Source organism: Lemur catta, chromosome 9 (genome assembly GCF_020740605.2).
Source record: "Lemur catta isolate mLemCat1 chromosome 9, mLemCat1.pri, whole genome shotgun sequence".
NCBI lineage: Eukaryota > Metazoa > Chordata > Mammalia > Primates > Lemuridae > Lemur > Lemur catta.
Window position 1 is genome coordinate 82,550,738 of NC_059136.1, and position 22,051 is coordinate 82,572,788.

The window sequence follows — 22,051 nt, forward strand, 5'->3', positions numbered from 1 at the left end:
GCTTGTGATTTGCATTGGCAGTATTGTGCAGAAGAATTACCTTAAGGTGGCTCTTAAAGGCATGGAAGACATACCCATCAGAGGCTTTCTAGGTTAACATGGACCAAGCATTCTCGGGGGTGGGGGGGGGGCAGGATTACTCCCAAGGGGGTGGGAATTGATTCTTGGGAGAAAAGGGTAAAAACAAATCATAGATATTCCAATAGATATTCCAATTTCTATAGCTATTACTGTGGCCTCTGAAGGGCCACAGTACATAAACGATATACAGTATATCTGTAGTATTAAAATTTCATGTTGAGGCACAATTAGGAAAACATGCCCACTAGTGTAGAAAGATGCATTTATATGCTGCTGCAGCTCTCCAGGTGTGATGGAGGCCATGCAGTGATGAAGAAGATGATGAGGGTGATGACATACCTTTTACTGAGGGTGCATTTATTATATGTACATGAAGTCATTTAATCTTCAAAAGACCAAGTTTGGAAATTGAGGTTTGGAGAAGTTGGGCAAGTTGTTCAGGGGAGGCTGTAATGTTTAGTGTTTGAGAACTCAGGCTGAGGCATGAGACAATACATATATAATAATAACAGTTATTATTAAGGTCTATGCTCTTAACTGCTTTCCTTTTTGTTTCAATGGGGGTGCTACTTTAGGTTTCAATGTATGTGCTTTTTTTGCTTGTCTCCATTTCTTGTGCTTAGTTTCTTTCCCTGCACTTGATAAACATCAATAAATATGCCTTCAGGAATAATAAAATGACATTTCAGGATATAGCCAGGAATAGAACAATATTCAATTTCGTAGATGCTATTTTATCTCTTAAATATATTTGGTATGGATATCCAATAAAAGACAAATGACCAACTCAAAAATCTTTTCTATGAATCCTCTATATATGACAGAGGATTCATATAATTAATATTCAAAGAGTTTTACAAATCACTGAGGGATGACAACTATTCCAATAGAAAAAAGGATTATGATAAGGCAATTCATACCAAAAAAGAAATATAAATGGCTAATAAACACATAAACATTGTCCTGACATAACAATGAATTTTATCACTTTTGCTCATAAAATTGGCCAACTTCTAAATAATCAGAATATCTCTTGCAGGTGAGAATGTGAGCACATGAGCAATTATACACTGTTGTTGGCAGCATGAAATGATTTAACCCATTAATAAAAAGCAGAGCTGTTTCTGGAGGCAAGTTTATACGTACTGAAAGCCTTACAGAATATGTAAGACTTTTAAGCAAAAATTCCACTTCTAGGCCTTTATCTTAAGGGAAAAAATCAGATGAATGCAAAGATGTTCCATATACAAGGATAGTGGTTTCAGCTATGTTTATAACAATAAAAAATTAGAAACAACTTAAATGTTCAGTAATAGCTATTACAGTTACTGCATTATTGTCAAAGACAGTAGTGTTCAATGACATGGAAAGATTTTTCCAATAATGCTGTTGAGCCCAAAAGTCAGATCATAAAATGGTACCTGTGCTATGATACCATATTTGCCCCAGTAGAAAAATGTGTACATATTGCCATAGAAAAGAAAAATATTAAAACACATACATCAAAATTTTAAAAGCAATTGCCTTTGCATTTAGAATTACAAGTGATTCTTTTTTTTTTTTTTTTTTTTTTTGTGAGACAGAGTCTCACTCTGTTGCCTGGGCTAGAGTGCTGTGGCGTCAGCCTAGTTCACAGCAACCTCAAACTCCTGGGCTCAAGCAATCCTTCTGCCTCAGCCTCTCAAGTAGTTGGGACTGCAGGCATGCACCACCACGCCTGGCTAATTTTTTCTATATGTTTTTAGTTGTCCAGCTGATTTATTTCTATTTTTTTTTTTTTTTAGTAGAGACGAAGTCTCGTTCTTGCTCAGGCTGGTCTCGAACTCCTGAGCTCAAACGATCCGTCTGCCTCGGCCCCCAAAGTGCTAGTATTACAGATGTGAGCCACTGCGCCCAGCCCCAAGTGATTCTTTTTTAATAAAATTTTTCTGCAATGAGCAAGTATTATGTTCCAGTTATTATTGCTGCATAATAAACCGTTGCAAACTTGGTGATATAAAACAACAATCATTTTACTATGTTGACAAGTTCTGGGGTCAAGAATTTGGAGGGTTAGAGGTGGGATGGCTTGTCTCATCCTTTCTCAAATCTCAGCTGGAAATGACTCAGTATCTGGGGTCTGAAATCACCTGAAGGCTGATTTGCTAACATCTGACACCTGGACTAGGAGTAGTCGAAGACTGGATCTGCACCTACATGTGGCCTTTCCATGTGACCTGGCTTCCCACCAGCATGGCGGCCTCAGTGCAGTGACTGTTATGGCAGCTCAATAGAAGTGGAACTTCTACAAGTCACAAGAACTTCTATAAGTCTTATGCCCATCCATATTCAAGGGGAAAGGGACATAAATACCACTTCTTTGTCACATTGTAGAAAAATGGGATGAGAGATGTTGTAGCCATCTTTGGAAAGTACACTTACATTACTTTTGCAGTTGGGAAAAATGCCATGAATATCATAGCAATCAACACAAAAAAAGCTTATAAAATACCTAGGAGCCTAATTCTCTGAAGTATGGATTGGAGAACTGTTTTGCATAATTGAGAACAACATTCCCAGGGTTTGAAAGGAAAGACATGGTGTACTGCTCCCTGTGTCCTGGGTGAGTGTTTTGTCCTTGTTATACTCCCGTGTGTGAGCACCAGGGTAGACTTAGGGAAGGATCGGGGTAGGGTTGCCAGATACAACATAGGACACCCAGTTAAATTTGAATTTGAGATAAATAACAAATATTTAGGGTAAGTATATCCCAAACATTGCATAGGCCACACTTACACTAAACAAGTTTTCTCTATCTGAAATTCCAATTTAACTGGGTGACTTGTATTTTTGCTAAATTGCAGCTGTAATTGGGGGGACGTATGGAGGTAAGCCTGAATGGGCCATTGCCATCTTCTTATATCTTTCCCTCTGTCAGGCAATGGAGAGAAGAGTTTCTGGCAATAGTAGGGAGATTCTATTTTCAGCGTGGGCATCAACACAGTCTGAGAATAGAACAGGGCAAGAGATGGGTGAGGAAAGGAATGTTTCCCAGCATGTGAAGGGGAATCAGCCTTACTGGTTGAAACCTGGACTTGATTCCTGGACTGGTTGAGAGCTCACTTTGACCTTGGACAAGTCACTAAACTTCCTCAATGACCAAGTTTCTTGTGCAAATCACACTAGTTCAACACAGTGTTGTTGTTGGGAGAATGAATCTGTGATAAGTGAAACTGCTTTGAAAACCTTAAAAAGGACTCTTAGAAATGTAAAGTTTGGTGCTGGTTCCCTCCCATTTTGAGCCTGGTCAACACAGAACACTTGAGAGGATTTCTCTACAGACTTTTCTTGGGTGAGCTCACATGATTGTTTTTAAACAACTTATCAAGCCAAAGCGTTGTTGCTTTTTACAGTCTATCTCTTGTCCCATCTTGGGCTGCAGGAACTAGGACAATAGCAGGCGTTTCTGAGAATTAAAGAAGTAAATGTATCATTAAATGAAGTCCTGCTTTTTCTTCCTCTTTATTATCTGCTGTGATTCTTCAGTGAAGTCAAGTGACATTCTTTTCCTTCTTTCTCTGCTGAGATGCAATTCCGGTAGCTAACGTAAGACTAGTGAATTTATGCTTGTTTCCAAACAGAGATCTGGCCAATGACAAAGGTTTTTTTCTTGTTGTTGTTGTTGTTTTAATTTGTCAGTTGCTAGGTAGAAAAGGATCCCACTTAGCTGCAATCTGACATAGTTACACACAGAAAGAGGAAGGAAGGCAGCCTGCTCTGCTAGTAAGAGGAAGTTATTTTTACATTACTTTTATAAAGATAGAAGAGACATCAATTTTTTATTGTTTGTAGTGTTTGTGATTTAACTAGAGCAGAACCTCTATTAACTAGGAACCAGTGGCCTGGAATCTTTAAATTCACCCCCACCTCCCATTCTACATGTTAGCATTTTAGTGCATTGTTTATGAGATACACGAACATTTGCTGAGTATTGATTTAGTAAAACAGCCTCTCTCTTTTTTTTTTTTAGTTTCTCATCAGTCAACTTGAGAACAAGCCACTCTTAAGAAACTCACATAATAAGTTTATTAAAAATAAACAAGTTAGAACAATTTTAAGTTTATCCTGAGGTGTCTATACATTCTTTCTTTTTTTTTTTTTAGACAGAGTCTCGCTCTGTTGCCTGGGCTAGAGTGCTGTGGCATCAACCTAGCTCACAGCAATCTCAAACTCCTGGGCTCAAACGATCCTCCTGCCTCAGCCTCCTGAGTAGCTCTGACTACAATCGCACACCACCAGGCCTGGCTAATTTTTTCTATTTTTAGTAGAGACCAGGTCTCACTCTTGTTCAGTCTGGTCTGGTACTCCTGAGGTCTAGCGATCCTCCGGCCTCGGCCTCCCAGAGTGCTAGGATCACAGGCGTGAGCCACTGTGCCTGGCCTAAAAGCTATTTTAATAATAGAAATAGATCTAAGAGCAACGAATTATCAATAATTATAGCATATTCCTTTTGAAAGCATTCTGAAAAATTAAAATCCTTTTCTCAGATAGTTTTTATCTTTGGGTCTGAACCATGTCAAGTGTTTTCTGTTGCTCTCTCAAGGACAAAACTCCTTCCTGTCTATTTATGCTGGTTACACGGTTCTGAGGGAGAGGTGGAGGGGACACAAGGCCTGCCCTGGCTGCGTTTGCCTGGTGCGGTACCTTCTCTCGGCAGATCTGCCTGGGTCTCCTTTGATTTCCTTAGAAAGAACACAGAGATCTGGGCACCAGCTTTGTATTACTTTGGTTATGGATGCCAGGCTGGCCTTTGCAGTAAACATTTCCTGTAAACAATAAAGCAAAACTAATACCATTAATGGCCAAATTTGAAGGGTTGTAAGCTACTTGCCACACTGCCTATCTTTCAAGATAAAATTTCTGATTATTGATGACTGTGCATTCCTGTTATTAGAATGAGGATTCACTATTATTTTTTTTGGAGACAGTCCTGGTCTGTCACCCAGGCTAGAGTGCCGTGGCATCGTCAGCCTAGCTCCCAGCAACCTCAAACCCTGGGCTCAAGTGATCCTCTTGCCTCAGCCTCCCGAGTAGCTGGGACTACAAGTGTGAGCCACCACGCCTGGCTAAGTTTTTCTAGAGACGGATCTCACTTTTGCTCAAGCTGGTCTTAAACTCTTGAACTCAAGCGATCCCCCTGCCTCAGCCTCCCAGAGTGCTAGGATTGCAGGCATGAACCATTGGGACCGGCCCTGAGGACTCAATATCGTTATATCAGGGTAGGGGCTCAGGGCTTAGTAAGGAGGTGTTTTATTTTATTTTGTTTTATTTATTTAATTTCCTTTCTTATTTTTCAGGAATTTGTGTGTCATCCTTGAGCAGGGGCCATGCTAATCTTCTCTGTATTGTTCCAATTTTAGTATATGTGCTGCTGAAGAGAGCGTGAGAGCTGTGTTTTAAATCTACGTAAAACTCATTTCTACCTGAAAATACTTTAAAAAGTTTTCATTTTCTAAATATGGATTATCATTGTTTTTGTCCTCCTGCTCCAAAGACTTTCTGAAAATGTGAAGTATTTGAGACAATTGATAGAAGAAGAGTTTTATTCTACCCATTTGGCCTTGCTCATTTTTTTTCTTTAAACTTTTTTAAGACTCCTAATGAAATTGACTTTTCATTCCTTACTCAATATTAGTGGTAGAGGCAAAGGGAGGAATTCAGCTTCTTTTCTAAAAATGTCAGCTTAACCATTTAAATCTGGAGCTAATCAGTGTTGATATTTAGAAATTTATATTAATTGCCTTTTTCTTAAAAAAATTTTTTTGGGGTTATGGCTAATGATTGTAGTACAAAATTCAAAAGATACCTTAGAGTTTATGGTAAAAAGGAAGCTTTCCTCTTATTTCCCTAGTTATCCATTTCTTGTTCTCAGAGACAACCGCTGTTTCTTGTGTATTATTTCAGAGATGTCCCAGGCACACGTTTAAGCTTATGTGTATGTGCCTATGTGTGTGTTTGTCTATCCCTTTAAAAGTCACACACACAAACAGTGGCATATACATGCTGTTCTACACATTGCTTTTTGCATTACATAAATTAGGAATATTACAGGTAGAACTACCAAATTTTTAAAAACAGCTATATAGTATTCCAATTATAACCATGCATTGCTTAGCGATGGGGATACGTCCTGAGAATTGCATTGTCAGGTGATTTCATCCTTGTGTGTACATCATAGGCTGTACTTATGCAAACCTAGGTGGTAGAGCCTCTTACACACCTAGGCTATATGGTACAGCCTATTGCTCCTAGGCTATAAATCTGTCCCACATGTTTCTGTATTGAATACTGCAGACAACTGTAACACAATAGTAAGCATTCGTGTATCTAAACATATCTAAACGTAGAATAGGTAGAGTGAAAATATGGTATTATAATCTTATAATATCATATAATAAGGAATTCCTCCCTTATTCTACACACCAAAATAAAATAAATTCTAAATGAATCAGAGATTTAAGTGTTAAAAAAAAGAAGAAAACATGGAAGAATTTTCACAATAATTCCAGAGAAGCCTTAGTAGGATACAATACAAAAGACATACAGTAATGTATCAATGGAATAAAAGAAATGATAAAATATAAGAAAAATATTTGCAACAAATATAAGCAATGAACTAATAATTTATTAATATATAAAAATGCCCAAGATCATTAAGAAAAAGACCAACCACCAAAAATGGGTAAACAGTTCATACAAAGGTCATTTACATATATAAAAACCTGCTCAGTTTTACTTAAAAATAAGAAAACAATTAAAACAACAATGAGATGCCATTATCACTTTCAATATCAGCAAATACCAAAAATTTGATGACATACTGTGCTGGTGAAAAAATGGGGAAACTGGAACTTTCCAAACATTGTTTTTTGTTTTTTTTTTTTTTTTGAGACAGAGTCTCACTCTGTTGCCCAGGCTAGAGTGCCATGGCGTCAGCCTAGCTCACAGCAACCTCACACTCCTGGGCTTAAGCGATCCTTCTGCCTCAGCCTCTCGATGTGCCACCATGCCTGGCTAATTTTTTATATATACATTTTTAGTTTGCCGTCTAATTTCTTTCTAGTTTTAGTAGAGACGGGGTCTCACTCTTGCTCAGGCTGGTCTTGAATTCCTGACCTCGATCGATCCTCCTGCCTAGGCCTCCCAGAGTGCTAGGATTACAGGCATGAGCCACCGCGCCTGGCCAAATCTGACAACTTTTAAGGGATTGAAAAAAATGATTCAGAATTTAATGAAAACACAGTATTTCCTATCATTTTAGACAATTAAAATAATCAAACTTCTAAGGGATTTGATTTTTGATTTGTTACTATTTCCCAAAGACCTTTTGATGTATTTAACATTTTCAACCCAACCTTTAGTAAAAAATGCCTCCATTTTGACTGTGTTAGTGAAAATTGTGTGTTCCCATGGGAACATTATTCCTGAAAACAAACTATTTCACATCTGTTTTAGTAACTCTCTTGCTTCTTTGCTGTTTTGTTATTTAATATTGAAATATATATATGAAATTGCTCTTATCAGCATTTTTGTGTCTCTGTACTGTATTGTTGAAGCCGAAACTTTCAAATATGTCTCCATTTACTCTTTTTTTCCCCCGAGTAAAGCATTTTTAAATTGTGGTAAAATATACATAATGTAAAATTTACCCTTTAGCCATTTTTCAGTGTATATAATTCAGTCACACTAAGTACATTAACATTGTTGTGCAACCATCACCACTAACTATTTGCTTTTTAAAATAAATTTTAAAATTGTCTTTTAAAAGACGGATAAGCTTGAAATGATATGTTGAATCCTTGAGAAGCAAAAGCTGGTCAGTAATTTGAAGCCGACATGCACAGCCTCTCTCTGGAACACAAATGCGTTCTATAAAAGGAATTTGTTTCTTGGCTCTAAATGCCAATACATTAAATCTGGTCATTTAGAAATTGATCTGAAAGCTGGTTCTTAAACTCTCAGATTCAGCATGAGCTCAGAGACTGAGCCTCGGCTTCTCCTCATTGTTAGGACAATAGGACTTGTCAGCATCCTCCACTCAGTAGCTGTAGCCTTTGTGAAATTGTCCAAGGCTCAGAACTTCTTATTTTTTTGGTGAGGTTCTCTTAATTTTAGGTAAATGGAAAAATGTCTCTTTCACTTCTCCTGAATGCTTTTCTCCTGCCCCCGTCTCTCCTTGCTTCACGTGTCACTCCTACCAGATGAGCCAATTAATTTGGGAATATCTTTTTCTTCCTTTTTTTTCTTTTGCATGTAGACATATGTCAGCGGAGCTCTGAATGAAAAGGTGCTAGCACACCATATTGCGGTGCACTGCCACATAAAAGGTGGTGTTATCCAGGCCAGACTCCAAGGGCTGTCCTGAGTATAGAGGCACCTTTCAAAGCGGAGTGTTTTCCTTGTCTGTCTGGTGGAGGGATATACGTTACTGAATGGGGCGGGAGACAGGCCATTAAAGGAAGCTCTTGGCCTGGCTCTGTGGGGGCAGCTCTCAGGTGGTGTCTGCCTGCAGCCAGCCCGGGGGCAGCTGCAGCTCTTTCCTGACAAAACCCTGCCCCTCTGCACGTTGAAGAGCCTGCTTTTCAGCAGATGCTGCGACAGTGGGAAATGTAAGGGGCATTATTGTTCCATTTTCCTGTTGCTATTGCACCCCATTCTGTGTATTTTTTTTTTTTGGCTCTACTTATTTGCATAACTCATCTCACAAAAGTTAAAAATTGACATCCCATTATGGAAAATTATAGGACATGACAGATGATATGTTACTGGAATTAATCTTTGCATGAGAAAGAAATGAAGATTTCCCCTCTCTCCATTTTCTCAATCATGCTGAGAGAAGCTGGACAGAAAAAAAAATTCGAATGAGCGCTGATTCAACCAATGAAAGTCGTTAGGTGCAAGAAACAAGGTCAGAGCCTTCGACATTTTTTTTTTTTATTTTGGTAGATGACTTGAAGCTAATTGGGTCAGTTTTTCTCCTCTGTAAGATGAGAATAATAATAGTATCTTTCTTGTAGTTTTGTGGTGAGGATTAAACAAGTTAACAGACGGTTCTCAGAATAACACCTGGAACAGAATAATCTAAGTGCTAGCTATTGTTGTAGGTATTGTAATTATTACATCATTTCTTAGTCTGTCTCTGAATATATTTGGAGACAGAAGGAATACAGATTCCAAGTACTAAAGCAGGAACCAGGTTGGTGTGTTTGAAGGATGAAAGGCCATATGGATGAAAGGGTAAACTGAGGCTGAAGAGGGAGGCAGGGGCAAGGTCTTGTAGGGCCTGCTGTCATGTTGAATTTTATTCTAGGTGGACTGTGAAGCCATTTGAGGGCATCAAGGAGGAGGTCATGACCTAATTTGCATTTGTAATTGGTCTAGTTGCTGATGGGAGAATGAATTGCGGTGAGGGACAAAGAGTGGAACCAGGGAGAGGGGTTAGGAACCTGTCATAGTGGGACCAGAGAGAGAAGATGTGTCATCCTGCAGGAGAGAAGGGTCACCTGGGGGACATGTCGTGGACAGGGAATCAACATGACATGCTGATGGTTGGATGTCTGGGTTGAGGAAAGGAGAAGTCTTAAGAATGACCTCCACGTTTTTGGCTTCAACTATTGGATAAACTTTGAGTTCATCTAATCTAGTAGTTCCCCAATTTGAATTCTATGAACGACTGACACAGAAAAAAATTGAGGTAGTCAGTATGGTGGTGCTATATTTTTCTTACGCCCAGTTTGTTACAAAAGCAACAACTATCATCATCTCCTGCTGCCATAGTAGAGTGGAGACTCTAACAATGAAAAAGTAGGAAGGATTAATTTTGAGTAGCTTCAGAGTTAAGAACATTCCTTTATATTCAATAAAGTGAGCTCTAGGAAAAATTGATGACATTGTTTAGTTTTTACTGTTTTGTTGTGAATCAGTAGAAACTCTCCTAGACCTGGACAGGTATTTGGGAACCATTGGTCTATTTCATCCTTCCAGTTGAGGCAGAAATCTCAGGTATGGCATTCCTGACAGATGGTCTTCTGGCTTCTGCAGTACACTCCTCATGAAGGGGTGTGCATCATCTCAGCCGGCAGCCCACCCCCTGGTGGAAGAGTTGGAATTAATACATGACTTCCCTGTCACTCCGAGTCCTAGCCCTGCCCTCTGGATATACATAGAGTGAGGTTTTTTTCTCTTCAGCATCACAGGTTTTCAAATATATGAAGAAGTCAGTTATGTCCACCTTTTTAAAATTTTTTTTTGAGATGGAGTCTCACTCTGTTACCTGGGCTGGAGTGCCATGGTGTCAGCCTAGCTCACAGCAACCTCAAACTCCTGGGCTCACGCGATTTTCCTGCCTCAGTGTCCTGAGTAGCTAGGATTACAGGAACACGCCACCATGCCTGGCTAATTTTACTCTTTTTAGTAGAGACGGGTCTTGCTCTTGCTCAGGCTGGTCTTGAACTCCTGAGCTCAAGTGATCCTCCCGCCTCGGCCTTCCCGAGTGCTAGGTTTATAAGTGTGAGCTACTGCACCTGGCCAATGTCCACCTTTTTAAAGGGCAAACATTTCTAGCTCCTTTAACTAATTTTCACTCAATACAAATTCAGAGCATATAAACAAATCATGTGGGTAATTAAGCTTCCAAGCGACCGCTGGTCCGCACTTCACCCAGGAGTCATCCAATGGGTGTTTGGTATGTGTTCCATTGTCAAGTCCTGCACATAGGAAAGAAAAAGTTGGGGAAAACAATCTCCCCTTAAGCGGATTTAAAGGCTAGATACCTGGACATTTATTTTGGAATCCAGGCAGGGCGAGGAATTTAACTGCACACAGAGTTCTTGATCTCATAACCCTCTCAAGCATTAACATCATTTGTTTAAGAGAGACTTGGATTTAGAGGACAAATTAATTCGTATTCAAAGCTTTAGGGCTTAAAAAAAATCTGGCCCTGCTCATTGTGTTGAATGTCACAGAGAGTATTTCTGACTTAATGGGCATGTAATTTAAAACTAACAATTGTGAAAGCACCTAGCAGATGCTGGGGTAAAGGTTTATTTCTTTTCTTTTTTTCTCCCTTCCTGACTTCTTTTCCTCCTTCCCTCCCTCCTTCCTCTTATTTGAATCTAAGAGAGTACTGCCAGGGTTCATCATGTATCTCCAGGTTGTCAAAGCACAAGTTGACCTGGCAAATGTCTGGTTCCAACTTGATAGTCCTTTGACCCTCATGTGCTTAATGGCAAAAACATGACCCGTTAAGACAGTCCTCTAAGAATGAAGTTTCCTAGGTTTTGCACATACTGGACATCAAGAATCCTAAATATATGGATAGGATTCTTCTAGTTTAGATATTTTGTACTTAAAAATAAACAAAGTCATAGGCAGAGGATGAAAAAATTTCCATGCAGGAGGCACAAATAGCCCCCAGAAAGCAATGGCGGGTCTTAACTTTTCCGTATATTTCTGCTTGCTTTGTATCTTTAGATGCTACGTAGTTAAGTTTTTACAAGTGAAGGATATTGTATCTTATATGTGGATGATATATTTTGCTAATATGAAGTGTGCCTTAACCCTTGAATTCCCCTTTGCCTGATGTTAAACGTGAACTCCTTTTTTCTTTTTGGTAGTGATGACCTGGCATGTCTATCTCCATGTTGGTGGGTGCTTGTTGAAGTGACAGAGGGCAACAGGTGTGGGTCAGCCCCGAAGGAAAGCTTTCTTGACTCTAGGACCCTCCTTCCTCCATGGCCGCTAAATATTAATACATGCCTTTCTGCTTGCGTTCTATTGTCTGTACATGCTTTGTGACTACATTTAACTGCCAACATTCTGCCTCCTGTCCTGAAGTTGTGAGCTCCTTGATGATAGAAATTTTTTTTTTTTTTGTCTCTGTCTCACTCTTCACCCCAGCTAGAGTGCAGTAGTGTCTAGAGGGCAGTAGTGTCATTGTAGCTCATTGCAACCTCAAACTCCTGGGCTCAAGCCATTCTCTTGCCTCAGCCTCCAGAGTAGAGCTGGGGCTACAGGCAGGCGCCAGGATGCCCAGCTAATTTTTCTATTTTTATTAGAGACAGGGTCTCGCTCTTGCTCAGGCTGGTCTCAAACTCCTGGTCTCAGGTGATCCTCCCACCTCAGCCTCACAGAGTGCTAGGATTACAGGCATGAGCCACTGTGCCTGGACAATCATTGGGATTTTTGTATATACAGCACAGGAAGCTGCAGTCCACACCCCGATTAACTTTCTTTTGTAGAGAGCATCTTCTCTGGCAAATGATTCAAAGTCGCAAAAACTATCTCCTCCCCTGAGGAATTTGCCATTATTTTTGTGCTTCCTGTCTGTGTGGAGATGCTAATTCTACAAATCAAATGCAATGTCAAGTGCATATTCACTGTAAAAAAATTCTATCATAGAGAATTGGCGGTCTGGTTAATTACCAATAGGATATTTACCATTATGTATGTTTAAGTTAAAGTCATTAAGAAACTGTTTTTCTTTTCCCCAACAGTTTATTGTGAACATTTTCAAATATTTAGAAAAGTTTAAAGAATTTTACAGTAACTACCTGGATATCTACCCAAGTTTTAGATGCTGGCCAATAATAGTTCATAGGTTTTGCTGCCACCAGATGGTAAACATTTCTAGGTGTTTAAAAGAAACAATCATGGATGTGACAAAGATTTAGCTACAGAAATGCTTACCAATGTCCAAGCATAAAATTGGAAATAACTCAAATGTCTAATTAATCACTGGTTTTCAAGCCTGTCCCTTTACACCAGAATCATTTGGGAAGGCCGGGCCTCTCCTCTACTTATTGACAAAGTAAAATGTTCAAGATATATTGTCTTGTGAAAAAAGTAACAGGTTACAGCATACTATCTATAACTACTACAGCTTTATAAGAATGAAATTTTATGTCTGCTTACAATTACTGAACAAGTGTATTCTAGAAAGTTAGCAGTGATCGTCTCTGATTATTTTTTATTTCTTATTGCTTGTCTATATTTCCCAGATTTTCTACTGTGAGCACACATTTCACTGGTAATTAAAATAAATTACTTTAGAAAGATTTTCCAGATAGTTCCGAAGCTCTGCCAGAACACATCAATTTATTAATGATTTGTGTGAACTAGAAACAGAGAGCTGGAGTAAGGCCTGGAAGACAGATATAAATTGTCTAACGGAGCTCAAACTATTTAGAAACCAGGCCCACGTGGTCAGCGGTTGTCAAACTCCGGTAACTCTGGACCTGATGCTGATTTGAGAGGTCATGGAGGGGAACCAGGAAGCCATGATGGCTCTGTTGCAGGGAGTCACAGACCACACCTTTAAAACATAGCATTGCGTATACAATCAACTGTTACCAGAAATATATATCGATGAAAGCAAATCACAAAATAGCTTTCAAATAATGTCTAATAATGATATTATCTTCTATTTAAAATGTGTTTCACAGAAATATGCTTCTTATACCTCCCTAAACCTCTCAGCTGGAGTCATTAATTTACACATTGATTTCACAGATATTTTTGGGTGTGTGCCATGTGCCGGGCACTGTGCTCCATGGGGGGACATGGTGTGGCATTGGGATAGTGGCCACCCTGGCTCCCTGCACTGTTCCTGTCACTCCTCTGTTGGCGTCTGGCAGGTTCTAATCAGGTTGGGTTGTCACCATCCTGTTCTGCTTTCGTCTGAGGAAAGGGAGTGCTGACTTAGTTTGATTAAAGGGATCCTTTTTGTTTGTGGTCAACCTCCACCTCAGAGTGACACACTCTGTAAATATATCTGACTTTCCTCCCATATTCCTTCACAATGTTATATCTTAGATCAGGCTAAGATGCCACAGATTGGGTGACGTAAATATCATGGACTAGGTGGCTTAAACAACAGACATTTATTTTTTCACAGTTCTAGAGGCTGGGAAGTCCAAGATCAAGGCCCAGTAGGGTACAGTTTCTAGTGAGGGCTTGCTTCCTGGATTGCAGAAGGAGGAAGACTGGGGGGGGGTCTATAGTGTCTCTTTTTCTTGTAAGGGCATTAATCCTATCATGAGGACCCCATCCTTATGACCTCATCTAAACCTGATTACCTCCCAGAGGCTCCATCTCCAAATATCATCACATTGGGGGTTGGGGCTTCAACATATGAAATTGGAGGGCCTACAGAAATATTCAGTCCATTATGGCCAACTCTCTCTCTCTTTTTTTATTTGAGACAGGGTCTCACTCTGTTGCCCAGGTTAGAGTACAGTGGCATCATCATAGCTCACTGCAACCTCAAACTTCCCGGCTCAAGCAAGCTTCCTGCCTCAGCCTCCTGGGTATCTGGGACTACAGATGTTCACCACCCACCCACCTAATTTTTCTATTTTTTATAGAGGTAGGGTCTTGCTATATTGTCCAGGCTGGTCTCAAATTCCTGGCCTAAAGTGAACCTTCTATCTTGGCCTCCTGAAGTGCTGGGATTATAGGTGTAAACCTCTGTGTCGGGCCATAACAGTCAACTGTTGGTAATCAGGTTGAAGTCAGAAACTTCTAAAAATGCTTAAGAAGTCTCATACCCATTTATGTAGTGCTATGATTTGAATGTGTCCCCCAAGAAGCATGTGTTGGAAACTTAATCCCCAATGCAACAGTGCTGGGAGGTGGAGCCTGATGGGAAGTGTTGAAGTCATGAGGGCTCCACCCTCCTGAATGGATTAATGATGATTATAAAAGGGCTTGAGGCTGTGAATTTGATCTCTTTCTTGCCCTTTCATGTTTGGCCTTGGGGGTGATACAGCAAGAAGGTCCTCACCAGATGACAACACTCTGCTCTTGGACTTCCCAGCCTTCAGAACTGTGAGCTGATAAATTTCTGTTCTTTATAAATTACCCATTCTCAGGTATTTTGTTATAGCAGCACAAAACAGGATAAGACATGTAGCATAATTTTACAAAGACAGCATACACAGTATGATATCTTAGTAATATTACTAACACATGCATTATGAAGTAAAAAATATGCCACATAAAATTGACATTTCATTTCAAGAGCAAAGTACGACAGAGGTTTCCAAACTTTCTCAGTTCACGGCGCCCTGAGTGTCTCAGTTCTGTTTGCTAAGTAGTTAGGTTCAAGCAATAGTATTCAGTAGCCATTTGAAAATAATTATACACATAACTTGAACGAAAAATTTATATTTTAATTTTATTCTTAAATAACCACATTAATAATAAGATGTATGTGCCTGCTGGGCGGGCCCTGAACAACTTCTCAAATTTTGGGAACCAGATTAGACACAGCCACCTTCATTTCCTGTTCCACACTCATTTTTATTGATGAGTTCTATCAAAGCAACTGCCAAAAATCTGTCTTTGCAAAGGTATGACATCATTGAAAGGAACATAGCTATCTAATGTTGAAACTGTGAAATGCCTCAAGTTAGCAGTTTCTCTGGTGTCTGACAGTTATCAAGTGTCTTTTGAAAATTTAAAATATCCTGTTCACTGTGGTGTCCCAGGGTGTCTGGTTGTACTGTACTGTTTGAGAACATAATTAAATCTTTAGGGAGTCTTGTTAAGGATTACTAATTCCACAAATGAGCACAAACTGCCATTTTCCTTCGACTTGGTCATTTAGGATGCTTGAAAGATAGATCCTTAAAATGGCCTTTAAATAACGCTGAATGATTCCCAAACTACAGGATGTCAGCAAATTTCATAGAGATTTGTTTTCTTTTCTCCAAGGTCTTAATATATTTGGAGACTTAAAACCTGGAATGTTGGAGAAGGCTGTATTTGAGTTTGGGAATCTGATAGGCATATAATAGTAAAATGAAATAATAGTAGAAAATTACCATGGGCATCTTTGTCTTCAAGGTCTTCACTACGTTTGTCCCAGAAAAGGGACCTTAGTCATTAAGAATCACATTACATAGGTTGGCTGAACATGAAAAACGTGCAGCCACTCAGCTTTCCTGTAGCTCAGCACATGCAGCAGCTGCTGTTCCCTGCAGGGAACGGCTTCCCCCAGATGGGGCAAGCCAAGCTCATGCCCCCTAACTGGGTTTGAGATCAAGTGGGATTTGAAGGCCTTGGTGGCTGGACTTCCTGCACTGGCATGGAGCTCGCTAGTGTGTCAGCCCAAGAATGACTGCCAAGGCTACGCCTGGGAGGGGTACACTGGGCAAAGTTGGGGTTGGCCTCAGGACCTGATCCTTTGGATAGGAGAGGGCAGGCCCAGAGGCTCTTCATGAGTCTGGGTGACAGTATGAAGAAGTCAGGCTGTACAGAAAGGGGCAGGTTTGGTTCTGTGGAGAGAACTCCCCCTTGTAGGGTCCTGCAAGGGGCTCCAGGGGTGATCTGGTGGGATAAGACCTCTTCTGCAGGTCTTTTTCTTCTGGCCTTTGGCACTGCTTGAGCCTCACCTTTCTCTGGTCTCCCTTCTCTATTCTCTGAGCCGTATTGGCCTTCTTTCTGTTCCTCCAACAAGCCAAGATTTTCCCACTTCAGGCTCGTTGCACTTGCCTTTGCTGTAACCTTCTGCCCTTCTTATTTATTTCTTTTTATTCTTCTTTATTTATTTATTTTCATTGACAAGTAATTATTGTGTATATTTTTTGGGTACAATGTGATGTTTTGATCTATGTATACATTGTAGAAAGATTCAATCAAGTTAATTAACAAGTATGTTACCTCATCAGCTTGTAGTATTTTTGTGGTGAGAATGTTAAAAATACATTCTTTTTGCGATTTTGAAATATACAGTACATTATTAATAACTGTGGCCACCATGCAGTGCAATAGATCATTAAAACTTATTCTTCCAGTCTGAGATTTTGTGCCCTTTGATCAATATCTTCCTTTTCCCCATCCCTCCTCCTCCCAACCAGCCTCTGGTAACCACTTTTCTACCCCTTGTTTCTATGTGTTTGACTCTTTTAGATTCTACATATAAGTGCAATCATATGGTATTTGTCTTTTTGTGCCTGGCTTATTTTACTTACCATAAGGTCTTCTAGTTCCATCCATGTTGTTGTAAATGATAGAATTTCCTTCTCTTTACAGGGTGTATAATATTCCATTGTGTAAGTGTACTTCATTTTCTTTATCCATTCATCCATTGATGGACACTTAGGTTGTTTTCATATATTGACTGTTTTGAATAATGCTGAAATGAACAAGGAAGTGCACGTATTTCTTCAACATACTGATTTCAGTTCATTTGGATATGTACCCAGAAGTAGGATTTGATGGATCATATGGAAATTCTAATTTTAGTTTTTTTGAGCAACTTCCATACCATTTTCCAAAATGGCTTAAATGTAAGAACTGAAGCTGTAAAGCTACTAGAAGAAAACTTAGGGGAAAAAGCTTTATGATATTGGTCTCCAAAAGCCAAAATAGACAAATGGGATTACATCAAACTAAAAAGTTTCTGCATAGCAAAGCAAATAATTAATGGAGTGAAGAGATAACCCATGGACTGGGAGAAAACATCTGTAAACCATACATCTGATAAGGGGCTAATGTCCAAAATACATAAGAAACACAAACAACTCAATAGCAAGAAAACAAATAACCCAATTAAAAAATAGGCAAAGGATCTGAATAGACATTTCTCAAAGGAAGAGGTTATGAGTGGCCAACAGGTATGTGAAAAAATGCTTAACATCTCTAAACATGAGGGAAATGCAAAGTAAAACCACAGTGATTAGCCAAGCATGGTGGCACATGCTTGTAGTCTCATGGGAGGCTTAGGTGGGAAGATCACTTGAGGCCAGGAATTTGAGGCTACCGTGAGCTATAATTGTGCTACCACATTCCAGCCTGGGTGACAGAGTGAGACCCCATCTCTATTAAAAAACAAAACAAACCAAAACCACGATGAACTATCACCTCATACATGTTAGGATGGATATTATCAAAAAGACAAATGATAACAAGTATTGGAATGAATATGGAGAAAATGGAACCCTTGTACACTGTTGGTGGGAATGTAAACTAGTACAGCCTTCTGCCCTTTTTAGGTATTCACATGGTTCGTTGGTTCCATTGTTTCATTCTCCTTTTGTCTCAAATGTCACTTTCTCAGAGGACATACCTTGATGTCTCCCGTTATCTCTTTTAAAGTAGTCTTTTAGGCACAATGTCCTGCTTTCTTGTCTTTTTTTTTTTTCTTTAGACAGAGTCTCACTCTGTTGCCGGGCTAGAATGCCGTGGCGTCAGCCTAGCTCACAGCAACCTAAAACTCCTGGGCTCAAGCGATCCTACTGCCTCAGCCTCCCGAGTAGCTGGGACTACAGGCATGCATCACCATGCCCAGCTAATTTTTTCTATATATATTTTTAGTTGTGCAGCTAATTTCTTTCTATTTTTAGTAGAGACAGGGTCTAGCTCTTGCTCAGGCTGGTCTTGAACTCCTGAGCTGAAACGATCCTCCCCCCTCAGCTTCCCAGAGTGCTAGGATTACAGGCATGAGCCACCGTGCCTGGCCCTGCTTTCTTGTCTTTAGAACACTTATTTTGTACATTTATTTGCTTGTCGTCTCTGTTCTCCCACTAAAATATGATCACCAGAAGAGCAGAGACCACATTTGTCTCATTCAGTGCTGCATCCCCAGTGCCTAGAACATAAAAGATGCTCAATGAATTTTGATGGATGGGTGGATGAGTGGATGAACCTCTCAGGAGAGGAATATCCCAGAAGAGTGTCCAGATTCATTTTGATAAGAGAGGCAAGCATCTAGCTTAGCCCTTTTCAGTGCTGAGAGAACTTCTCCATGATAAGGAATGAAGCAAGGCCTCTTTTCTCTTTAGGTTCTGATAGAGTAGGTGAGCAGGCTGCCAACTGAGAGACCTACCCAGCCAACTTAATTTGTAAATCCTCATTTGCGATAATCACCTAGTGTGCACAGTGGGGTGCGTGAGTAGGGGGGTATCTGGCACCCCAGGTTTATCAAGATCTTCCCAATGAAGAAAGAAAGAAGGCAAGGTGGGAGCTTTATTATAAGACACTGTCCTGGGGCCTGCCAAGAAGGGAGGAGAACCAATGTGGTAGTACGAGGTAGGCTGGTGTAAAAATCACAGTGGGGTGGGGGTGTGGAAGACCGCTAATCTCCCCTGTGTGTGCTGTGGGCTTTGTCTGATTTCAGCCTTCCAGTCACACTTCCTGGTAGCAGTAAGAAAAACCAGGCATAAGTAATAAAATTGTATATTAGGAAAAGAAGAGAAGAGGAATAAAAAAGGAAAATAGCTGCGGTAAAATGCTAAAGGAGTTAAAATTAAGAATCATCTAAGGAAAAAAAATAAAAATGAAGAATATAACTGAGGACTAAAAGTTCAAGTCAGGTAAAAGAGTAAGACATTTTGAAAATGAGAGGTGATGTAAAAGATTTAAAATAAAAGACGTGAAAAGCTAGAACTACTGAAATAAAAGGGTAAGTATGAAAGTGAGAAGGAGATATGTTAAAAATAAAGCTAGGGGGTTGAGAATGAAAATAGTTTTTTTTTAAAAAAAAGTATCAAAATGCAGAAAGGAAACTTTAAAAAGTCCTCAAAAGAGGAAAAAATATAATAAGAATTTACAGTAAAGGAAAAGAAAGACAAGGTAGGTGCAGGAAGTCAAGATTCTGTTATCGAGGAAGAAAGTGGAGGCAAGACCATGAATACAGGCAACCACCAATGTCCCCTGGATGTCTGACTATGGGATATTTTCAGATCTGCTAAGAGGTCTGGTTCTAAAAATTTTGCCCAAAGGCTCAGTGTTAACAAGCACGGCCATTTTGAGAGAACAGCTTGTCAAGAGCCCAAGGAAAGAATATTTCATAGAGTTGGAGACGGCTTTAATCATTTCTACTTCAGTCTGAATAGTCTTAGACCTCTTAAATGGCCCTCCAGGTCTTTTTTTCAACCTTTTAAATCAGCATTTTGGCTCAGCTCAGAATTTTTCTAAGTTTCAAACAGGTAGGTAAGAATTTAGGAAATAATACATCCTGTGTGTATTGAATTCCAGGAGAAGAACTAAATATGACTTCAAATTGCTGACATCATATGACGTATCTATAAACCAGAAAGTAGCAAAAATAATGTGATATTAGCCAAACTCTAGGATTTACATCACAGGCAGCAGAATGTGTGTTGCCACCATCCAAGGAGGAAATGGTCCCTTAAAGGAGACCCTTGTCTTTAGACATTGCTTTAGTGATTATAATTTTATGCAAAAATTTTCATGCAGATAATATGAGTGTAGCAGATTTAATTAAATGGGTGTTAGAAAATTAAATGGAAAGAGATTTTCTTCCCATGTTAAGTCATTCATATAGTTTTTTTGGAACCTTTTTGTTTTTAGTTATGTTTAGTCTCCAAGTATACTTACCCAGAATAAAGCACATGTTTATTTATAAAAAGCCCTGGATTCATTTTGTTAAGAAGTCTATGGGAAGTGTGTGTGTAATGTTGGGCACATTTGTTCCAACACTGGGGCAGTGGAGATATTCCAGGACTGGAATCCCAAGACCTATGGTGTGTTTTAGTTCGGCCACATACTGCCATTACTTAATCAGCTAGATGAGATGATGCTCTAAGGGCATTTAGCTCAGTGCTTGTTATATGATACGTACTCAATGTTAATAACTATTAAATCTTTCCTTATTTTCTTTTATATCTGGTGAACAGGAAGTAGACTATTAAATCTTAAACAAGGCCCGGGGGCAGTGGCTCACGCCTGTAATCCTGGTGCTTTGGGAGGCTGAGGTGGGGGGATCGATTGAGGCCAGGAGTTCAAGACCAGCCTGAGCAACATAGCAACACCCCCATCTCTACGAAAAATAGAAAAAATTAGCCTGGGCCGGGTGCGGTGGCTCACGCCTGTAATCCTAGCACACTGGGAGGCCGAGGTGGGAGGAGTGTTTGAGCTCAGGAGTTTGAGACCAGCCTGAGCAAGAGCGAGACCGCATCTCTACTAAAAATAGAAAGACATTATATGGTGAGCTAAAAATATATAGAAAAGATTAGCTGGGCATGGTAGCACATGCCTGTAGTCCCAGCTACTCGGGAGGCTGAGGCAGGAGGATTGCTTGAGGCCAGGAGTTTTAGGTTGCTGTGAGCTAGGCTGATGCCATGGCACTCTAGCCCGGGCAACAGAGTGAGATTCTGCCTCAAACAAACAAACAAATTAGCCTGGTGTGGTGGTGCACGCCTGTAGTCCCAGCTACTTAGGAGGCTGAGGCAGGAGGATTACTTGGGCCAGAAGTTTGAGGTCACAGTGAGCTAGGTTGACACCACTGCACTCTTGCCCAGGCAACACAGCAAAGCCCTGTCTTAAGGGAAAAAAAATTGTTGTGTGGTCCTTTATAGGAAAAGTGTGTTGGACATGGCTGTGGCACAGTTTTCAGAGAATAAAAATGAAAAACTAACTAAATACACAGTAGGGAAATAAGTAAAGCTTATGTATCAGGGTTAGATTCTGATGCAAATAAAGGAAACCCCTAAATAGTAGTAACTTAAGGAAAATACAAGTTCATTTCACATTCAAGAGTTTGAAGGGTCATCAGTCCTGGAGTGCTATAAAATTCCATGGGTCAGAGATCCAGGCTCTGTCCCTCTGGCAGTTCCACCATCGGTTACTCTAATCCCCAGGGTCAAGTTTGGTATACAAGATGACTGTTGGCGCTGGGCTTTTATGTTTGCATTCAGTCAACAGGAAGGAGAAACAGGGAAGAAAATGGAGCATTCTCCTTCTACTTTTATCCCATTGGTCAGAACTTAATTATACAGTCACATCTAGCTGCATGGGAGCTTGGGAAATGTAGTCTTGATTCTGGGTATACCTGTAGCCAGCTAAAAGTTAGGCATTCTATTAGTATGGAAGAAGTGGAGACTGGATATTAGAGTCTCTATCACATTATAGAGCATGAACTCATTAATTAATTTATTTGTTCAGCCTCCTACCATGTGCCAGGCAT

At 39.9% G+C, this 22,051-nt stretch overlaps 1 non-coding gene across 1 annotated transcript; it reads right to left on the reverse strand.

Annotated features, from left to right (window-relative positions):
- Positions 1 to 5,395: 5,395 nt before the first annotated feature.
- Positions 5,396 to 5,502, reverse strand: LOC123645306. The gene has a single exon (XR_006737499.1). It is a non-coding gene; the product is annotated as a U6 spliceosomal RNA (small nuclear RNA).
- Positions 5,503 to 22,051: the final 16,549 nt, after the last annotated feature.